The following is a 22,131-nucleotide window of genomic DNA, read 5'->3' on the forward strand; positions in this document are numbered from 1 at the left end:
GAGAATTTTTGCTTTCACGAAAAAAAGGCAAAAAGCAGAAATAGCATTAGTGTTTGTCTTGCAGGGAACCGTTAAAGAGGCAGCGTGCACCCTGAGCAGCCAGAGTGGCACCCTTAAGCTCCTTCCCCAGGGGCTACACTCAGCATCTACTTTATATAGGCTGTGTATTTATCATATCATCTATATTTTCACTACACGTTAGTGTGATTTTAACTCTTATGTGTTATTTGGTATGATTTGGTAGGTTTTTTTTTTTTTTTTGCGGGGGGGTCTGAGAGTGGCTCAAAAAATTTTCCCATGTAAATTAATGGTAGTTGCTTCTTCGCTTTACACATTACAGTTTACAAAAGGTTTCATAGGAATGCTCTACTTTCAGACAGCAGGGAAAACCTGTAAAATTATTTATCCTTTATTTCTTTCATGACTTACACATGCACTTAGAATTCCTTGTCAGCTTAAATAACAAGTTTCTCCTATTTTTGTCTGAAATATGATCCAAGTCAGTGGTTACTAAGCAGGGCTCTAAGGACCCCTAAGGGCCTCCAACAGAACTTAGGGGCTGCAGAAGTTGATGAAGTTAGCTCTGAGCGGACATATATTCCAGCCCTCTTCTCTTGCTTCTCACAGACTACTTCTGATTACTTGTGTTTAACATATTGAGTTCTTTGTGAAATATTATTTGAAGTTTTTTTTTTTCAATTTAAAAAATATGAAAATGATCAATCAAAGGTCTTTTAGGTGAGTAGATGAACTGATTGTTTAAGAGCTCAGCTGCTAACCAGAAGGTCAGCAGTTGGAATCCACCAGACATCCTTGGAAATGCTATGGGGCAGTTCTACTGTGTCCTTTAGGGTTGCTATGAGTTGGAATCGACTCTATGGCTACTAGTTTGGTTAGATAAGCTTTAGCAACAAAATAATTCTATGTGCAATGATCCTATTCATTGACCATTGTCTTATACACCTGAATTATGAACTTTTATTTTATGAAAAGATCAAAGAAAGTCAAGGTTAGAACATGTTTACTCTTTAGCGGAGTTTCAGAGTGGCATAAACAGTTAATGTACTCGACTGTTAACCACAAGTTTGGTATTTCAAATCCACTCAGAGGAACTCAGAAGAAAGGCCTACTGATATGTTTCAGAAAAATCAACCATGGAAAACTATGGAGCACAGTTCTACTGTGACACACAAGGGGTCGCTATGAGTCAGAGCAACGGGATGGTGTATAAACAAATGCTTCTTCAAAAGGAACTCCATGTAAGGGAAAGGTGAGTGGCAAGGTCAAAATCAGGTCCAATTTGATGAGTAATGTGACATCATCCAAGACCATGAAAAACATAGAATAATTTCAAACAGAGAATATTGAGAAAAAAAATTCAAGAATACACTTGTAATTCAACTCAAAAATAGCTTGATACGGAATTTGAGGATTTTAGTACTTTTTTGGATCATTTTTTATATGTAAAGTACTCTATTTCTGTCTTAAACAGTTTAATGAAAAATGGTGGACCCAATTAAACAGGATGAGTTAATACTATCAAGTTGGCAGTTTAAACCCACCCACTGGTTCTGTGGAAAAAAGACCTGGTGATCTGCTTCAGTGAAGATTACAAACGAGAAAACCCTATGGGGAGTTCTACTCTGTTATATGGGGTCACTATGAGTTGAAAGTCAACTCAAGAGAACCTAACAGCAACAAGCTTCATTTTCCTCATGTATAAAATGAGGAATGAAATACAAGTGATTGGTATAAGGTTTATATCATGCCTATAATCATGTTATTATGTTTAAATTATTTAGCTCAGTTTTGGCACATAGAAAAGATTCAGTTCATGGTAACTATTATTTTAATGTATTGTTGTTAGTTGCTGTCCAGTTGTCTCCAACTACTGAAAAGTCTATGTATTTCATTTTAGTGTATAGAAAAGATTTTTATCTGAGAACCCAAACCACAGCACAGTATCCATCTATTCTCCAAAAAGCAAAGTTTTCCAAAATGTATTTTGTATAATACTAATCTTGGAAGACAAAAGGTAAGAGGTTAAATAAATTTGGAAAAGTACTTAATGGAATTCCCCCTTTCTAGAGATTTACAATATACCTTATTCCAACAGAAACTTTGAGAAGTCTTGAAGTAAGGGAATAGGATTTTTAGATCCATAATTTCTCAGACATATTTGAACACAAAACCCTTTATAAAATAACTTCTATTACTTTTCCAACATAATTTGTGCTCTGCAGAACATATTTTGGAAAATGCTGCCTATAATAAAAGGACTTTACTGCATAAAATCAAAACAATAATAGGGGAATCATATCCTTGTCTTACTGTCTCATTTGAACTTTACTATACAACTCTGAAAGGTAAATAAGGAAGGTATTGTTATGGTCATTACAAAAGAAGGACATAGGCTGATATTTTGTGACTCTGGCCAAAATTACATGTCAGTAAGTGTTGGAGCTAGGATTTACACCCAGGTGTTCTGAAACACAAGACAGGACTTTTCCCCTCAACCCCTGCTATCACTCTAGAATACTAACCCAGTGTCTAATGTTTGCTCTGAATATTTTCTATGTAAAAGATTTGGAGTTTACACTTTTACAATGATGTTTTACTTTTCCACAGAGGGTATTTAACTTATTCTTTCCCTACTCTGTGCCACTACTTGTCACATATGCTATCTTTCCTTGGGTAGACAAGGTGAATATGCAGGCAGGCAGGTATTATGAAGAAGGCATCCCTAAACTCCATTCCTTTTTAAATATGAGTTCAGCCTCTCAAAATCCCAAGGACCTACATGATTTTTATATTACAAAAGAAATTCTGCAATTTCTTTGCAATGACAGTATATAGTTAGAAGGAAAAAAATGATGAGTACAATGATATACATATATAGGAGTCCCTGTAGGATCTACCTCATTCTTGGAGAATCTGAAATTGGAATTGGTATTTAAGAAATCACAAGGAACCTTCTTATGACAAACAACCACACTGTTGTCTAAACTAAAGCAAGTAATACTGCTGGTCAAGGTCAGAAATCACTGAGAAACATTTCTTGGTCCAGGATTGCTGGGATTCAGTCCATAGCATCAACAGTTATGATAACAGCAGAACAGGGTCTTGCAGCTTGTTCCTTCTATTCCATGAAGACCTCACTTAATCCTTCACTCTGACAATTATTAGTTGTGTGGTCTTGATCTCTGTGAGCCATATTACAAAATGGGGATGTTAATACCACTTTCCACGAAATTTAGATAAGTGTACCAAGTGCACAACTAAATAAATGCTATGCATTATTTAGTATTAAAATAAAAATAGAACCCGCTGATGTAATTTCTATATTCCTTATTTTAGGTATAAAGGAAATAAAGCTCAGAAAGATAAAAAAAAAAAGTACTTAAAATCATACAGCTATTAAGAAGTGGTCACTACCTGTTAGAGAAATGCAAATCAAAAGTACAAGGAGATATCACCTCACCCCAACATTACTGGTATTAATCCAAAAAACAGAAAATAACAAATGTTGGAAAGGCTGCAGAGAGATTGAAACTCTTATGCATTGCTGGTGGGAATGCAAAATGGTACAACCATTTTGGAATATGATATGGTGCTTCTGAAGCTAGAAATAGAAATACCATATGATCCAGCAATCCCACTCCTAGAAATATATCCTAGAGAAGTAAGAGCCATCACATGAATAGACATATGCACACTCATGTTCATTGTGGCATTATTCACAATAGCAAAAAGATGGAAACAACCTAAGTGCCCATCAAGTGATGAATGGATAAACAAACTATGGCACATACACACAATTAAATACTATGCAACAATAAAGAACAATGCTGAATCGGAAAAACATCTTACAACATGGATGAATCTGGATGGCATTATGCTGAGTGAAATAAGTCATTCACAAAATGACAAATATTGTATGATACCACTATTATAAAAATTCATGAAAAGGCTTACACAATCTTTGGTGGTTATGAGGGAGGGGAGGGATGAGGAGGAAAAAAAAAACTAACTAGACAATAAATAAGTGGTAACTTTGGCAAAGGGTAAGACAGTACCCAATACTAGGGAAGTCAGCACAACTTGACCAGGGCAAAGTCATAAAAGCTTCATAGACACATCCAAACTCCCTGAGGGACACAGTTACTGGGCTGAGGGCTGGGGACCATGGTCTCATGAGACATCTAGCTCAACTGGCATAACATAGTTTATAAAGAATATGTTCTGCATCCTACTTTGGCGAGTAGTGTCCGGGGTCTTAAAAGCTCTTGAGTGGCCATCTAAGATACATTTACTGGTCTCACCTCGACTGGAGCAATGGAGAATGAAGAAAACCAAAGATACAAGGCAAAGATTAGTCCAAATGACTAACAGATCACAACTATTAGAGTCCCCACCAGACTGAGTCCAGCACAACTAGATGGTGCCTGACTACCACCACCGACTGCTCTGACAGGGATCACACTAGAGGGTCCTTGACAGAGTAGGACAAAATTTGAACTCACAAAAAAGACCAGAGTTACTGGTCTGACAGAGAATGGAGAAACTCTAAGAGTATGGTCCCCGGAAACCCTTTTAATTCATTCCTGATGTTTACCCTTCAGCCAAAGATTAGCCAGTCCTATAAAACATATAATAATATATGTAGTTCAACCAAATGGGCACACCAGCCCAAAAGGAAAGAAGAGAAGGCAGGAAGGGACAGGAAAGCTGGACAAATAAAAATGGAGAAGCCAAGGTCGTTAAAGGGAAGTGTTGACACATCGTGGGGTTGGCAACCAATGTCACAAAACAATATATGTATTATATGTTTAATGAGAAACTAATTTGGTCTACAAGCTTTCACCTAAAAAAAAAAAAAGCACAATTAAAAAAAAATAAAATAAAAAGGAAGTGGACAGAGGGGTTGAATTAGATCTTTAGATTCTAAGTAAATCACCATGTTGCCTCTTCTTACTTCTTTTTAAACTATAAGAGACCGGGCTCAGTTGAAGTGTTTCCCAGCTTTGTTTCATGCAAGACACTTAAATTACCCCATAGTTCTAGAAAGATTCTCTTCTTCTCTTTTCCATTAAGGTAATTTTAATGACCAATCATATTTAAACATGGTGCTGAAGTTATATTATTACCACTCCTTTCTCTGACGGAGATTACACACCAGCATGGCCAGTGTGACCTGAAAACTAGAGCCCCTATAAATTGAGCATCTTACTTTCTTTCCTGTGACCACAGTGGCTCTGAGTGTAATAAAACTCAGATGCAGACCTTGGGAGAGAAGCTAGGTATTGATTAGTTCTTACATGGTGACTGCTGTGGGAACTCTGAATTTCTCATAAATAAAAGTGAAAATTGTGTTTTGAAATCATTGCTAGGGCTTCAGACTGATGCTTGTTTTAATAATTAGTTTATTTTTTCAAATATCATACACATACACTGTGCTGAAATGTTTACTTGGACAACTTTTGTCCTCAGGTTATATACAGGATTATTCACCTACCCCAGGGTAACAGAAAAAAAAAAAATTTTTTTTTTTTTTGACATGGAGTGAAACAAACTTCTATGGAGTAGCTTGTCTTTTTGTGCTCTACAAATTGAGTAAATGCTCCCTTGAACACAAACCTCATAACTTTCTTCCTACTATTGATTTCATATCACAGGCTCAACACATCCAACAAAATAAATATTATGTAGTGATTTTTAGCAATTGGATTTACTAGAAATAATGAATGAATGAATTACTTGTGAGTTGAGAATGGTGAGTGAGGCTGAGAGGGGTCTCTGCCAATTAGAAGCTAAATATTTAGTCCTTTATTTTATAAATATGTATATGCCATACCAGTTGCCTTCAAGTCAACACTGGGCAACTCCATGTATATAAGAGCAGAACTGTGTTCCATAAGGGTTTCAGTGGATGATTTTTCAGAAGGATATCATCAGGCTTTTCTGAGGCATCTCTGGGTGGACTCAGATCTCCAACCTGTAGGTTAGCAGACAAGCATGTTTATTGTTTGCATTACTCATTGTTTTTAGTTGCCATCAAGTTGATTCCAGCTCATGGTGACCCCATATGTGCAGAGTAGAACTACCTTATAGGGTTTTCAAGACTGTGATATTTCAGAAGCAGATCACTATGCCTGTTTTCTGAGGTACCTCTGGGTGGGTTTGAACTGCCAACCTTCCAGCTAGCATCTATCCCACCACCTCCACTCCCACTGCCATCAAGTCGATTCCAACTCATGGCAACCCAATAGGGTTTCCAAGGCTGTAAATCTCTATGGAAACAGACTGCCATATCTTTTCTTCTGAAGAGACAATGGTGGTTTTGAACCTTTGACTTTTCAGTTGGCTGTCAATCACTTTAACCACTGCACCACCAGAGCACCTCATCATACCACCTAGGGAATCCTAAATACATATAGGTTGCCTATTAAATGCAATAAGCTTGGTGGTGTTAGGAATAAAATAATGAGAACATCATTGATAGTCTGTGCTCTCGAGGCACTTATTATTTTGTATGAGATACACACATTAATAACTATAAAAATAAGTTCCAGGAAGAAACAAATGGGACAACAGGAGAGAGGAGAAGAATCTGGCCAAGTCTTGAGGCTTAGGGAAGATTCCAACAAAGAAGGTAAGTGGGAGTTGGCAAGGCAAGAACAGGAGGAGAATGTGCGTGAATCTCTGAAAAGCAAAAAAGGATCCTATACAAAGAGAATTGAGTGGAGGCCATTATGGATGGATTTAAGAAGAAAAAAAAGGTGATACCGATGTGTGATAAGAAATGAAAAAGTATAGAGGGGTGAGACCCAATTAAACCCAGTGGGTCATAACGAAGATTTTAAGAAGATCGAATCCAGCGGGTTGAAGTTGTCAGGTATTTCAATCACATCCTGCCTTGTTTGAAATACATAATCAATATGTTAACAATCAACTAGTTTTTAATTAAATTGCTGTTATCGTTACTTTCTATTCAATCTGCCAGATTGGCCACTGAGTGGGAAAAATCAAATCCCTTTTTCACACCAAATTGTAAGGATCAATTCAATCTGATTCATTATCAATTCTATTCCATTTCTGTTCTGACATCAGCTGCACCTACAGCACTTCTCTCTCCGACCCTAACCACTCAGAGCTAGGTCAGACCTCACAAGTTAAAGGGCACAGTCTTCCCTACTTTCAAGTCTTCCCAAGACATCAGCCACCAGTCGTAAGCTTGGAAGTCCCCACAGCACCCTCACTTCTGACTGGCTGGCTACAAATTTATGGTTTTTCCACTACCCCTTCAGTGTGCCAGTCATAATCTTAGGAATTCCCAGGACTCCTCTCATTTCTGATCTATTGATTTCCACTATTCCCTTTGATTTGATAATTCACTAGAATGACTCACAAAACTCACAGAAAAGTGAAATATTTATGTTTATAGTTTTATCATAGCAAAAAAGGATACAAATGAAAAGATGCATAGGGAGAGGTCTAGGCGGGCTCCCAACTGTTAAAACAAAAATTATATTAAGTCAATAATAGGAATGGATTTAAGTTTATTTAATATACAATTTGCAAATTGTGGTAACATTTTGACTAGAGAGTCAAAATGTTCTGAAGATGAGAGAACCTCAAAACACTCACGCCAAATCTTATCAACATTGCCATGGAAAAAAAGGGTCAGAACAGAACAGATAAAAAAAATTTGTGGTCAAGAAAGATTTTCATACAGAATTGTCTTGAAGAACAATGAAAATAATTACTGATTTACTGTAAACATGGTCCCAGTCTGATCCTTGAAGGTCTGTTTCTCAAAACTGACTGAATTCTTCAAAAGGACACAATGCTCAAGGGAAAATGGTCTTACTAGTTTATCTAGACCATTGTTTGACTTAAAGGCATCCCACAGGAACCAGTTTCTCTAAGGCTCAAGGCTAACAAAGACAAGCAAGGGCATATGGCCTGGATGGTTCACCTGAACTCCATGGGCCCAGAAACCTTGATTGCAGGACAATTAAGGTTTCTCACAACACAGAGCTTCTATTTCCCAAAAAGGGAGGTTTTACCTTCCCACATGCACTGATGTCTTTAACCAACCAGGAAGCCTATGGAGCTACTTGTCCAGAGCCTTTGTTGGGGTCTCATTGCATAGTCATGGTTGATTCAATCAGTACCTTCTCCTCTGTGGTTGGGTTGATGTCACAAGATGGTCTTTATTGAGCAGCCAGCCCCCACCTGAGTCCCCATTAGCATAAATCCTCAGATATGGTCTGGAAAGATAATAAAGGTACCTCAGTTACTCAGAAAACTCCAAGGCTTTAGAGTTCCCTCTCAGGAACCAAGGACAAAGGCCAAATTCTTTAGTGAAGCTAACTACAAACCCATGCAGTTAATTCTGTAGTTTGCGGTTGTCATTATCACTTGTTCCATTGATTTTCATTCTGGTATATTCTGATCACCTTGCATAGGGCCTAGTTAAAAAAAAAAAAAAAAAAGTAACCTTAGCAAGAATGTGCATTTTTAAAATATGAGGCTTTCTTCCTTATCAAGGATGTATAGAAATCAATTGAAATATAAATGTTCAACTTTAGGTGTCAATACAATTTTAAAGTTTAGTGTGAAGAGTCAGAAATTAAATGTCTCAAGGTTTTGTAAATCTTCTTTAGAGCTCCTTTTTATGATATATTTTGACTCAAGAATCAGAATTGTTTATCTCTTATTTGCCTCTGGCTGCCTGGTATAAGCACTTATCTTTGTTTTTCCCTTATTTCCAGTGAATGATCTCTTTAAAAGGACCAATTTCTGTAACATTTATAGGCAACATCAATTACAGTATATTATCTAAATTTTGGCTTACTGAATGTTCTCTGCATTATGAAGTGGCTATCCATAGTATTTGATAGTCCCACTAGATACAGTTAATAGGAAAAAATATTGTAGGAATATTTTATAATACTAACAACTAATGTTTGTATAATACATTTCCACTGATAAAGCACCTTAAAATATGTGATTTCATTTGAGCAGTTAACAATCCTGGGAGATACAGTAGGTATCATTATCTCTATTTTATAGCCCATAAAATTGAAGGTCAGAGGCAAAGTTCTTTGCCAAAGGACATCCAATGGGTAAGAAGTTTGCCCTGTGGTGAAATATGTGTCCTGCCTCCATATATTACTTCCTTTCCACTACCCCACTGCTCTTCATATGTAGTCTCCAGTACTGAATTTGTGGAGGAGTATATTATATATTTACATGTTTTACAAAGTGGAGAGTTTTTCACCCAATTTCCTAATATCATAAACTGTTACAATAGAGCATACCCTAGGACTATTGTTGTCAGGTGCCCTCAAGTCAATTTTCAACTCAGCATGACCCTATATGACGGAGTAGAACTGCCCCATAGGGCTTCCTAGACTGTAACTGTTACAGGAGCAGGTCAACACATCTTTTCTCCTGCAGAGCTGCTGGATGGATTAGAACAGCCAATCTTTCTGTTAGCAATTGAGCACTTAACTTTTGCACCACCAGGGCTCCTTACCCTAGGACTAGTTCCAGCTCCTCACTTCTATACAACCTTTCTTTCCTGACATCTTTCATTGTATTTTCGATTATCTCCTTGATTTATGGATGGTGTGAGCCTCAGATATTGATGATTTTTTTCAAAAATTGTAATTATAATACTTCTCCCTAAGCATCTCCTCTTTTCTGTTTCCATATTAGTATTAATGATCCAACCATTCATCCTGTCACTGAAGATTTTGGCTTCCATGTGATATTGAGAGCCCTTCTTAATCCTCATTGACATACAGAATGTATTACACAATCTTTTTTTTTTTTCTTATAGTGTTGCTTCATGCTGTCTTTCCCTCTTTCTTTTCTAAAGTACTAATCTACAGACAGATACCCAGTGTGTACACATTTACATTTGCAGGTAAAGACTCAATCTTTTTTTCCTTTTGCTGGAATCTTCAGCAAACTGATTGCTAGGGTTTCTCTGGTAATTTTCACATCTAACTGAAAACACTAGGATCAATTAGTTGAAGCACTTACCCCAATGCATTAATAACTCATTTATACTCAAGGCAGCATCACAAAATGAAAAACTGTCTAAAGAGATTTTTCGGGATACCTGAAATATATATTTTATGCCACCATGTGTCTAGCAGTTTGTCATACTGTGTTGACTTGCATGTTGCTGTGATATTGGAAGCTTTGCCACCAGTATTTCAACTACCAGCAGGGTCACCCTTGGTGGACAGTTTTCAGTAGAGCTTCCAGACTAAGATAGACTAGGAAGAAGGAACTGGCAGTCTACTGCTGAAAAAAATTGGCCAGTGAAAACCTTTTGAATAGCAGCAGAACATTATCTGATAAGAGTGTTGGAATATAAGCTACTCAGGTTGGAAGGCACTCAAAATATGACTGGGGAAGAGCTGCCTCCTCAAATTAGACTTGACCTTAATGATGTGGATGGAGTCAAGCTTTTGGGACCTTCATTTGCTAATGTGGCATGATTCAAAATGAAAAGAAACAGCTGCTAACATCCATTAATAATCAGAACGTGGCATGTACGAACTAAGAAAACAGGTAACTTGGAAATCGTTAAAAATGAAATGGAATACATAAACATCGATTTCCTAGGCATTTGTGAACTGAAATGGACTGGTACTGGTCATTTTGAATCACACAATTATATGGTCTACTATGCTGGGAATGACAACTTGAACAGGAATGATGTTGCATTCATTGCCAACAAAAAATTTTTTTCAAGATCTCTCCTGAAGCACAATGCTGTCAGTGATTGGATAATATCCATACGTCTAAAAGGAAGATCAGTTAATACGACTATTATTCGAATTTATGCACCAGCCAACCACTAAGGCCAAAGTTGAAGAAATTGAAGACTTTTACCAACTTCTGCAGTCTGAAATTGATCAAACATGCAATCAAAATGCAATGATAATTACTGGTGATGGGAATGCTAAAGTTGGAAACAAAGAAGACGGATTGGTATTTGGAAAATACAGCCTTGGTGATAGAAACAACGCTAGAGATCGCATGATGGGATTTTGCAAGACCAAAACGTCTTCATTGTAAATACCTTTTTCGACAACAAAAATGGTGACTATACGCAAGTTCCTCAACAGATGGAATACACAGGAATCAAATCGAGTACATCTGTGGAAAGACGCGGTATCGTCAGTCAGAATAAGGCCAGAGGCCAACTGCAAAACAGACCATCAATTGCTCATACACAAGAGCAAGTTGAGGCTGAAGACAATGAGAACAAGCCCAAGAGAGCCAAAGTATGATCTTGAGTATATCCCACCTGAATTCAGAGGCCATCTCAAGAATTGACACATTGAACACTAATGACTAAATTAATGACTAATGACTAAAAGACACATTGAACACTAATGACCGAATACCAGATGAGCTGTGGAATGATAACTAGGACATCATGCGTGAAGAAAGCAAAAGGTCATTAAAAAGACAATAAAGAAAAGACCAAAATGGACGTCAGAAGAGACTCTGAAAGTTGCTCTTGAACGTTGAGTAGGCTAGGCTAAAGCCAATGGAAAAAATTATGAAGTAAAAGACGGCTTCAAAGGGCAGCTCCAGAAGACAACGTAAAGTATTATAATGACTTGTGCAAAGACCTGGAATTAGAAAGCCAAAAGGGAAGTACACACTTTTCATTTCTTAAGCTGAAAGGACTGAAGAAAAAATTCAAGACTCGAGTTGCAGAAGTGAAGGATTCAATGCAGAAGGCATCAAAAGAACGTAGAAGGAATACACAGTCACTGTATCAAAAAGAATTGGTCGACTTTCAGCCATTTCAGGAGTTAGCATATGATCAAGAACCCATGGTACTGAAGGAAGAGGCCCAAGCTAAACTGAAGACTTTGGCGAAAAAGAAGGCTCCAGGAATTGACAGAATACCAATTGAGAAGTTTCAACAAACAGATGCAACACTGGAAGCATTCACTGATCCATGTCAAGAACTTTGGAAGACACCTACCTGGCCAACTGATTGGAAGAGATCTATATTTTTACTCATTTCAAATAAAGGTGATCCAACAGAATGCAGAAATTATCAAATAATATAATTAATATCATACACAAGTAAAATCTTGCTAAAGATAATTCAAAAGCAGTTACAGCACTACATCAACAGGAAATTGCCAGAAATTCAAACCAGATTCAGAAGAGGACGTGGAACAAGGGATGTCTTTGCTGATGTCAGATGGATCATGTCTAAAAACAGAATACCAGAGTGACGTTTACCTGTATTTTATTGACTATGCAAAGGCATTGGACTGTGTGGATCCTAACAAATGACAGATAAGATTTTGAAGAATGGGAATTGCAGGACACTTAATTGTGCTGGTGAGGAAGCTGTGCTTAGACTAAGAGGCAGTCTTTCAAACAGTACAAGGTGATATTGTGTGTTTTAAAGTGAAGAAAGGTGTGCATCAGGGTTGTATCCTTTTACCATACTTATTCAATCTGTATGCTAAGCAAAAAATCTGATAAACTTGACTATATGAAGAAGAACACAGAATCAGGATTCGTGGAAGGCTTATTAACAACCTGAGATATGCAGATGACACAACCTTGCCTGCTAAAAGTGAAGAAGACTTGAAGCACTTACTGATGAAGATCAAAAATCACAGCTTTCAGTATAATGTCTGAATTTAAAGCAAACAAAAATCCTCACAACTGAACCAATTAACACATCTTGATAAACGGAGAAAATATTGAAGTTGTCAAGGATTTCATTTTACTTGAACCTACAATCAACACCCATCGAAGCAGCAGTCAGGAAATCAAAGGACACATTGCATTGGTCAAATCTACTGCAAAAAACCTGTTCAAAGTGTTAAAAAGCAAAGATGTCACCTTGAAGACTAAGGTGCGCCTGACCCAGGCCATGGTGTTTTCAATTGCGTCATATGCATGAGAAACCTGGAAGACAGAATTGATGCCTTTGAATTACAGTGTTGGCGAAGAATATCGAATATACCGTGGCCTGCCAAAAGAACGAATAAATCTGTCTTGGAGGAAGTACAACCAGAATGCTCCTTAAAAGCATCTCACATACTTTGGACTTGTTATCAGAAGGAATCAGTCCCTGAAGAAGGGCATCATGCTTGGTAAAGTAGAGGGTCAGCGAAAAAAAGGAAGACACTCAACGAGATGGATTGACACAGTAGCTGCAACAATGGGGTCAAACAGAACAATGATTGTGAGGATGGCTCAGGACTGGGCAGTGTTTTGTTCTGTTGTACATAGGGTTGAGTTGGAACCGACTCGAGGGCACCTAACAACAATAACTGGGTCAATTGATTGTGCCTGATTGCATCTTTCTTTGCTCTGAGCTCGCTTGTATGACATTCTTTACGTTAAAAAGTCTTCGTGGCCTCCTCATTCCCCAGACATACCCAAATGTACTTAAACTCCCATTGCCGGAAACAATGCTGGATCAAAATGAAATCCCTGCTGGACATTTTTACAACATACTCCACATTTTTCTGCCTTCTAAGACAGAGTTTATTGGGCATTTTCTTAACGGCCAAGTCCATCATTTTGAGCATCAGGTACAATGAAATACTGTATTGGAATGATGAGCTCAGGAACTCCTGACATGTCCAGGGCAGTGTGACCTTAAGCTAAATCAGCCCAGGGCTCTTGCAGCTACCTTTGTACAATGTTCTCTTCTCTTTCATCCTGTTACTCTAACGGATTCTCTTCTTGCTGTTGTCAGTGTGCTCACCCCTGCAGGTGCGCTCTGTTCCTCTTCTAGGCAGGAAGTGCCACAAAAGCAGGGGCAATTGCTGGTTTTATTAGCTCTGTACTTTCACTGCATCCCTTTCTCATGGAATATGTTCAATTAACCTTTGTAATTTGCTGTTTTTAATTTGACATCATTTGTAAAACACAGAAGCAAGGTTATTGTCATTGTGCCTAAAATAATCGTAAACATTTCTTGAGAGAGAGGCTAAGGGATTGCCTATGAACAAAGTAAAGAAGATTTCATGTCAAAATTTTATGAGCCAGTTTTGTTTCATTTAAGATTTTTGTGCAAATTTATTTTTTAAATTGCTGGGCTTTTAATTCTGTCCCAATTTCATGAGGTTATATAGCAAATTCTCTTTGAAAAAAAAAATGCCATTATTATAAAAAAGATTTTTTTTTAGATTTCTTGTAAATTAAGAGATCTACACTTTAGAGATATTTGGCAACAAAAAATTTTGCAGAGAGGACATCAGACAATATGTTTTTCTGGGCATAAGTTCTCTCATCTACAAAATCAAATGGCTTGACATGATCATCTTTGAGTCCCTTCTTTCAATGCATTATTGATTTTATAATTCTATGTTAGATGCTTTTAACCATTTGTTAATAGAACAAGGTTTTAAATATTTACAGACCCATATTTAAAAATACCCGGATCCCTGGCTTCTAAATTTATAGATAAATACCCAGATGTGTTGGTGTCTAGGGCTTGTTTTGGGAGAAAAAAAGCTAGATTTTATTTTCGAAGGGAAAGTGCTTTTTGCATAGCACACAACTAAATACTTTTAATGTGCAAGTAAGTAATATTTGTTTGGGATAATCCTTGCTTACTCATTTGGTAAGCACTGAAAACCCATATTCTTGGATTAATGAGTCATCATTTCAACAGCTGTTCTTTTCGAAGTATCGCCAGTGTGTTTCTATCTGAAATGTTTTTAACAAGTTCATATCAGACTGCAGAAGACCAGCTAAAGGTTTAGAAGTTTATATAAAAATAATATATTTAAGTTTTAAATTTTACTCTTAAAGCTTCCGTTTTATCTTGTTTGACCTTATGCATGGTGATGCTGGGTGGGTGATTGAGGTAGGAAGGTATTACTTAAGAGTAGTTTATGAATTAGCTCCATTCTCAAAACAGTATATGGATTAGCAGTGCACCCTCCTGAGCCCAGAGGAAGGGAAAGAATCACCGTCAGTGATAGCCAAGGAAGGTCAGCAGAACCACTTTTAAAGTGAAAAGGGACTTTATACAGTGGCCTATTCTGACCTGTGGAAACCCTAGTGGCATAGTGGTTAAGACCTACAGCTGCTAACCATAAAGTCTGGCAATTCGAATCCAGCAGGTGCTCCTTGGAAACCCTATGGGGCAGTTCTGCTCTGTCCTATAGGGTCACTATGAATCGGAATCGACTTGACGGCAACAGGTTTTTTTTTTTTTATGCTGCCAGGTAGGAGGAAAGCAAGGATTCACTCTCAAAGAGGTTTAGGGATTTAACCGAGGCCAAAGAACTAGTTAGCAGTAAGCCAAGACTAGAGTCCATTATTGGCTTCCCTCTCAAACTTTCTCCCTAGCATGCTGCCTCTGGGTTACATCTGAGAGAACTCTTTTCTTTTGGCTTTGTGGGATAATTTTACATTTGTTGCTTTTTCAGACTTTGCAAAATGATCTCTCCTGGTGTATATTCATTTAATGGTGTCACATTCTGATAGAAAGAAGCCTCATTCAGATAGAATTCTTTAAGGGGTACTGTTTAACATGTTTGGTTTTTCACTTCACTCCCAGTGATATTGATGCTAGAATTTCCGTAGATCCATCCAGTCCATTATTTATAATAATAACTAGAGGGGTTTATCAGCTAAAGTTTTATGCAGGTAACAAAAAGCATTTGCTAAGAAAACTGAGCCTACACACTATAATAAGGAGCATGTGTGGTTTACAATACAGGATATTCTATACATAAGAAGAGGTGAGTAACACATGATGAGAGTGGCTACGTACATTTTTATTTAAACTGGGAGAATCTTTCTGTGAACCACAGCTTGCTTTGTCCCAGCTTACGTTTTTCCTAGGATATCAATTTTTTTGACTCAGGGTACCTCTTACTAAAACTAATTCTTTTCTCTACCTAGTCTCAAACTGTCATCTCTAAATACAAAACTGGAATGCTTTGATTCTTCTCCAAACTGTGTTTCCTTCCAAGTTGCAAAGACTGTGATGCTGCAGCTTTGTGTTTCTCTGAGAGTCCTGACTCTCAGCTTCCTTCTCTGGCTGCATTCTCTTGTAGGTTTATTGTTTCTGATGAGAATGCTGTTTTAAATCCAGTTCGCCTGGATGAGTTCCCACCAAAATGAATCTCGGCTTTGTGCAAAATATAACCACTGAGGTATTTCCTTTGTATCCCTCTAGCTCAGAAGTGGCTCCAGGAACCTTATCGTTTAATCGCTGCTTGTCCAATATCATGTAAGTTACACTAAATATGATTGTTTTTCTACCAGAGAGCCTCATAACATAATCCGAGTGCTTTCAGCAGCTGCTTTAAAGGCAGTGTCCATGCAACATCTTGCATCTGAATAAGAATGGAAAAATCAGTGTTATTATAAAATAAAAAATAATCAATGTGATGTCCTGGAATTATTTATGTGTTTATGTTAGGTGTCGTCCAGTCAGTTCTGACTCATTGACCCTATAAACAAAACACTGCCTGATCCTACGCCATTCTCACAATCACTGCTATGCTTGAGCCCATTTTTGCAGCCACTGTATCAATTCATCTCATTGAGGATCTCCCTCTTTTTTGCTGACGCTCTACCTTACCAACCATGATGTCCTTCTCCAAGGACTGGTCCCTCCTGATCACATGTCCAAACAAAGTACATGACCCAAAGTCTCTCCATCCTTGCTTTTAAGGAGAATTCTGACTGAATTTCTTCCAAGACAGATTTGTTCTTTCTTCTGGCAGTCCATTGTGTATTCAATATTCTTCACCAACACCATCATTCAAAGGCTTCAATTCTTCCTTGGTCTTCCTTAGTCATTGCCCAACTTCCACATGCATATGAGGCTATTGCAAATATCGTGGCTTGAGTCAGGTGCACCTTAGTCCCCAGAATGACACCTTTGCTTTCTAACACTTTAAAGAGGTCTTTTGCAACAGATATGCCCAAGGCAACACTTCGTTTGATTTTTTGACTACTGCTGCATAGCCATGGACTGTGATTCTAGGTGAAACGAAACCCTTGACAACTTCAATCTTTTCTTCATTTATCATGATGTTGCTTACTGGTCCAGTTGTGAGGATTTTTATTTTATGTTGAGGTGTAATCACTTTCAGCAAGCAAGGTTGTGTCAACTGCATATTGCAGGTTATTAATAAGCCTTCTACCAATTATGATGCCATGTTCTTCTTCATATAGTCCAGCTTCTCAGATTATTTGCTAACCATACAATTTATGAGTTTATACTCCTTTCAAAATGATTTGAGGTTAGATATACAGTGATGGTTAATTTAGGACAAACTAGACTCAAAAGGCATAATATGGCCAAAAGGGGTAATTTCAGCAATGATCGTTCGGGTAGATACTATGTGCAAAGAACAACTGGTAGTTAAGGTGATGATCAAAACCTGGTTCTTCCTTCTAAGGAATTTAAGGCTAAGAATGATGTAAAGCTAGTAGTTTTTACGCAGAAATAACGGTCCCACCTATGCCCAAGTCTATGCTTCCTGCTGTAACTCAGACTTCCTTAGGCAGGTAGGATGGATCAACAAGGCTTATTTTGCACCACTTGATTTGAACAGTTGGGGCTGAAGGAGCAGGGAGGAGCCAGTGCAGGCTCTTTCTGATTGCATTAGATGGAGATGGAGGAGGAGGCGGGATGTAAAGAGTAGCTTTAAATCTATCTCAGAGATTGGCCCCCAAGGTGGCCCATGCAAAAACCAAACCTGTTGCCATCAAGCTGATTACGACACGTAGCGACCCTACAGGACAGAATAGAACAGCTCCATAGGGTTTCGAAGGAGCGACTGGTGGGTTTGGACTGCCAACCTTTTGGTTAACAGCCATAGCACAGTGTAGCTCCTAACCACTGTACCACCAGGGCCCCACTTGGTGGCCCATAAACTTAAAAAAAAAAAAATCAGCGTGTAACCATTTCACTTTATTAAGAGTCTATTTTATTCAAATGACTGCATATATTTTCTACTAAACACTATCAATACATGCAAATCTATTTGGTGAGAAAGAGTTTTTTTTTTTTTTTCTTTCTCTCATGTATGTTCTCAAATTAGTTAAGAAATATTTGTCCGATACATGAACAGAATAAATTTAACAGGTGAACAGGCCACTCAAAACCACAGCACAGGATAACTTTTAGGAAAATATCTCTACTTAATTTTATCCAAACAGAATCAGAAATGTCTGTTTCCTGTGAAAACATCTTTTGTGCTTACTATCAAAACATAATCAATTCAGCTATGTGGAGACAGGAGCTATGAACAGGAAAGGAAACTCTGTTTAAAGGGAGTTTTATAAGACAGGTGGGCACAGGCCACACGCTTCTGCGCCCAGGTGGAAAATTTTGACACAGACAGAGGAATGGAAGCATTTCCCTGCTTTGATGTGGGCCATGAAGGATTCTGGAAATGCAATGCTGCTTGCAGCCTTGGGCGCTGAAAAAGAATATGGCTAATGCCATGTGATAATAAAAATGACAATTTGTGAGATTGTGAGTGAGAAACTCATAGGACTACTTAGATAGAACTAGGGCACACTTTGAAGGAAGCTCAAGAATCTGATTGTTAGCAAGCATTGGATAATATAATTGTTTTTGCTACTACTGTGGTCACATTATATATATTTTATATATTCACAGGCCGTATACTTAGCGAGACCTGATATATAGAGCCGGAAGATGAAATGTAAGCTCTAAGAACAGGGCCAGGCCAGTCCCATTTGTCATTACCTGCTCAGAAGACTGTGGTGAGTTTGAGTGAATTTGGGGTTGAACAGGCAAAGAGATAAGACCACGAGACAGGGTTTTACAACAAGTTATTTGTTGGGGCTAACCCATTGATAGTCGCATGCAGAGGGTGGTCCCCGACAGCAAGAGGGATTCCAGAGACAAATGATGCAGGGAGCCACCAGGAAGGAAGGTGGAAGTGAAAAACCCAGGGCAAGAGGAGAAGGCAGAAGGGAAGGCTTCTGTGTACACTTTAGAGAAGGGCCTCCTGCTGCGAGATAGGAAGTCTCTGGGTCAGAGAACTCCAAAGATCAGCAACATCATAGGGTCCTTGTAACTACAGGGTTTTATTTTGCCTAGGGATAGCAGATGTTGAGTGCAGTTTTGAGGGGTATGTAAAGCAGTCAGGCTCTAAGTGGCTAAAAATCTGCTTAATTGGGATATTTTTAAAACATTTGTATGTATAAATTTGAGTTTGGCACTAGCAGGGTTTTTTGGGCTAAGAGACTTCAGTTGCTGTGAAGAAGTAAACAACCTGGGACTAATACACAGAGGCCGTTTTTTACTTATTTATATAACAAAGGATATTTTAGGAAATGTCAAATGTTTCAATTTAGGTGGCACGCTGGGTACATGAAAATTTGTAGTGAGGAAAATGTTAGAAGGACAAAGATGGAGATGGAACCAGGAGAATGTTAAATACTATGATAAGGAGTTTGAGCTTTATTCCTTTAGTAATTGGTAGTTGTTGAAGGTGTTTGAACTGGAGGGTGGTAGAGGAGGGCTGGGTTTCTTCAGACCACCACTGTTTACAGAGAAATGTAAATAAATGCCAAGAACAGGGAACTGAGTATTCCAGTCCTAAGATATACAGCATGGAGAGAGATGGATCATTTTTTCAATTCATATGTATGAGCACTACCCATTGCTGTTGATCCTGGCTCATAGCGACCCTATAGGACAGAGTAGAACTGCCCCATAAGGTTTCCAAGGCTGTAAATCTTTACAGAAGCTGACTGCTACATCTTTCTCTCACAGAGTGGCTGGTGGATCAAACCACTGAGCTTTCGGTTAGCAGCTGAGTGCTTAACCACTGCTCCACCAGACCTCTTTGTATGAGCAGTAGGAAGAGGGTGACTAGTGAACTTACTTTCCTTTGGTGAACACAGTGGAGCTTTAGAAAGAAAGGCGATCAAAGAACCTCAAATTCTCACCTTTTTCTAGGTATGTGTCCCTGAGGTCTTGAGTTTGTTAAATGCTGGGATGTCTTAGCCAACAAGATTGTACTGCACAACTACTTCCAGGCATGACCGTTATCAATGTCTGTCTGTGGAGAACAATTACAGAACAGCCTTAATATACACCTATACAGCTTCTGCTCTCAAATGGAGTCATTTCAAAATCTTTCAATAAATGAAATAATACACACAACCATCATCCAAATTCCCATTTTGTACCAGTTGAGTCTGTTGACAAATTATATTCATATTAAACACTTACACATAAAAGCCAAAAAAAAAAAAGATTTCATGTTCTAGTTTTTCCGCTCTGGCTGTCCGTTTGGTTTTATTTATTTATTTAAGATCTGAATGTGTATAAACAAAGCAGCTTTTATATGAAAGTGTGGCCAGTTTGTGTCAGACAATCAGCTGAAATATGAAATTTGGGGTGAATCAATTCCTAACGTATATTGGTTATGGCTGAGTGTAATGGAAAGAAAATGAGCTTTGGAGTCCGAGAGGTCTGCTTTCTAGGCTGAGTTGGAAAGCTTACGAGTTGTGGGAAAGCCATTTAATTTATCTGGGCTTCAGAACATCACCTATAAAATTGAGATAAAAATGTCTATTAACCAGATTTTCATGATGATTAAATACAATACGGAAAAGTACTTCACATATTGCCTTGCCAATAGAGACTCTAGATAAATGGAGTTGTCATTTTATTCTGTTTCTATTCTACATCAAATAGCTGTTTTGCATGATTTTTTTATAAATGAATGTTCTTGAGTTTTCTTTTTCTTACCAAATGTATGCACTGTATTGTTTATTTCTTGCTATCATCAGAATGATCTGAGGCAGTTTACATTATTGGAAATTATAGCAAATACACTTATTATTTTTTAAATTAACATACAAAATAGATCTTACCAGAAAGATAAGGAAATGACTTGGGTGACTTAACTGCAGTTCTTCACTGTACCTTTCAAAGCTATACACAACATGCAGAATAAACCTACCCTTCCATGCTTATATCACATTTTTCTATAATACATATCTTTTCCTCCAATCAAACCAGGCTATTTGATAATCTCTATGTATGTTTGGTGTTAGCTGCCATACAGTAGTAGGCCCCTGACTCATGGTAAACCCATGCACAACAGAAAAAAAAAAACACTGCCCTGTTATGCACCAGTTATGGGTCAGATCATTTTGATCCATAGAGTTTTCACTGGCTGATTTTCAGAGGTAGGCCAGGCCTTCCTTCCTAGTCTGTCTCAGTCTGGAAGCCCTTCTGAAACCTGTTCATCGTGATAGAACTCACGAGCATCCACTGAGGAATGGGTGGTGGTACATTGTCCAGGAATCAAACCCAGGTTTTCCACATGGAAGGCAAGAGTTCTACCACTGAACCACTATATAATTTCCTTCTACTTGAAATTCTTTCTCCTCTTCCTCAAAATGTCAGTAAAACCTAAGTCAAAATGCTAATCTCTTTCATACAGAGTGTAGAGCTCCATATCTGGATGTTTTCTTTCCCTCTTTCCCCACCACTTAATTCTGCCTCTAAGTGCCATCAGCACTATTGTACTATCCAGCCTCTTTGTTCACTTGCCTTAGCTCCTCCTCTCCCAACAACAAGGATGCTGAACTGTTGTTGTTGTTAGGTCGAGTCGATTCCAACTGATAGTGACCCTATGTACAATAAAACAAAACACTGCCTGGTCTCGCGCCACCTTGACAATAGCTGCTATGTTTGAGCCCATCATTGTAGCCACTGTGTCAGTTTGTCTCATTGAGGGTGTTCCACTTTTTGCTGACCCTCTACTTTACCAAGCATGTTGTCCTTCTCTGGGGTCTTGTCCCTCCAGATCACATGTCCAAAGTGTTGTTGTTGTTGTTAGGTGCCGTTGAGTCGGTTCCGACTCATAGCGACCCTATGCACAACAGAACGAAACACTGCCCGGTCCTGCGCCATCCTTATAATCGTTGTTATGCTTGAGCTCATTGTTGCAGCCACTGTGTCAATCCACCTCATTGAGGGTCTTCGTCTTTTCCGCTGACCCTGTATTCTGCCAAGCATGATGTCCTTCTCCAGGGACTGATCCCTCCTGACAACATGCCCAAAGTATGTGAGAGGAAATCTTGCCA

This window comes from Loxodonta africana, chromosome 4, assembly GCF_030014295.1.
Source record: "Loxodonta africana isolate mLoxAfr1 chromosome 4, mLoxAfr1.hap2, whole genome shotgun sequence".
Taxonomy (NCBI): Eukaryota; Metazoa; Chordata; class Mammalia; order Proboscidea; family Elephantidae; genus Loxodonta; species Loxodonta africana.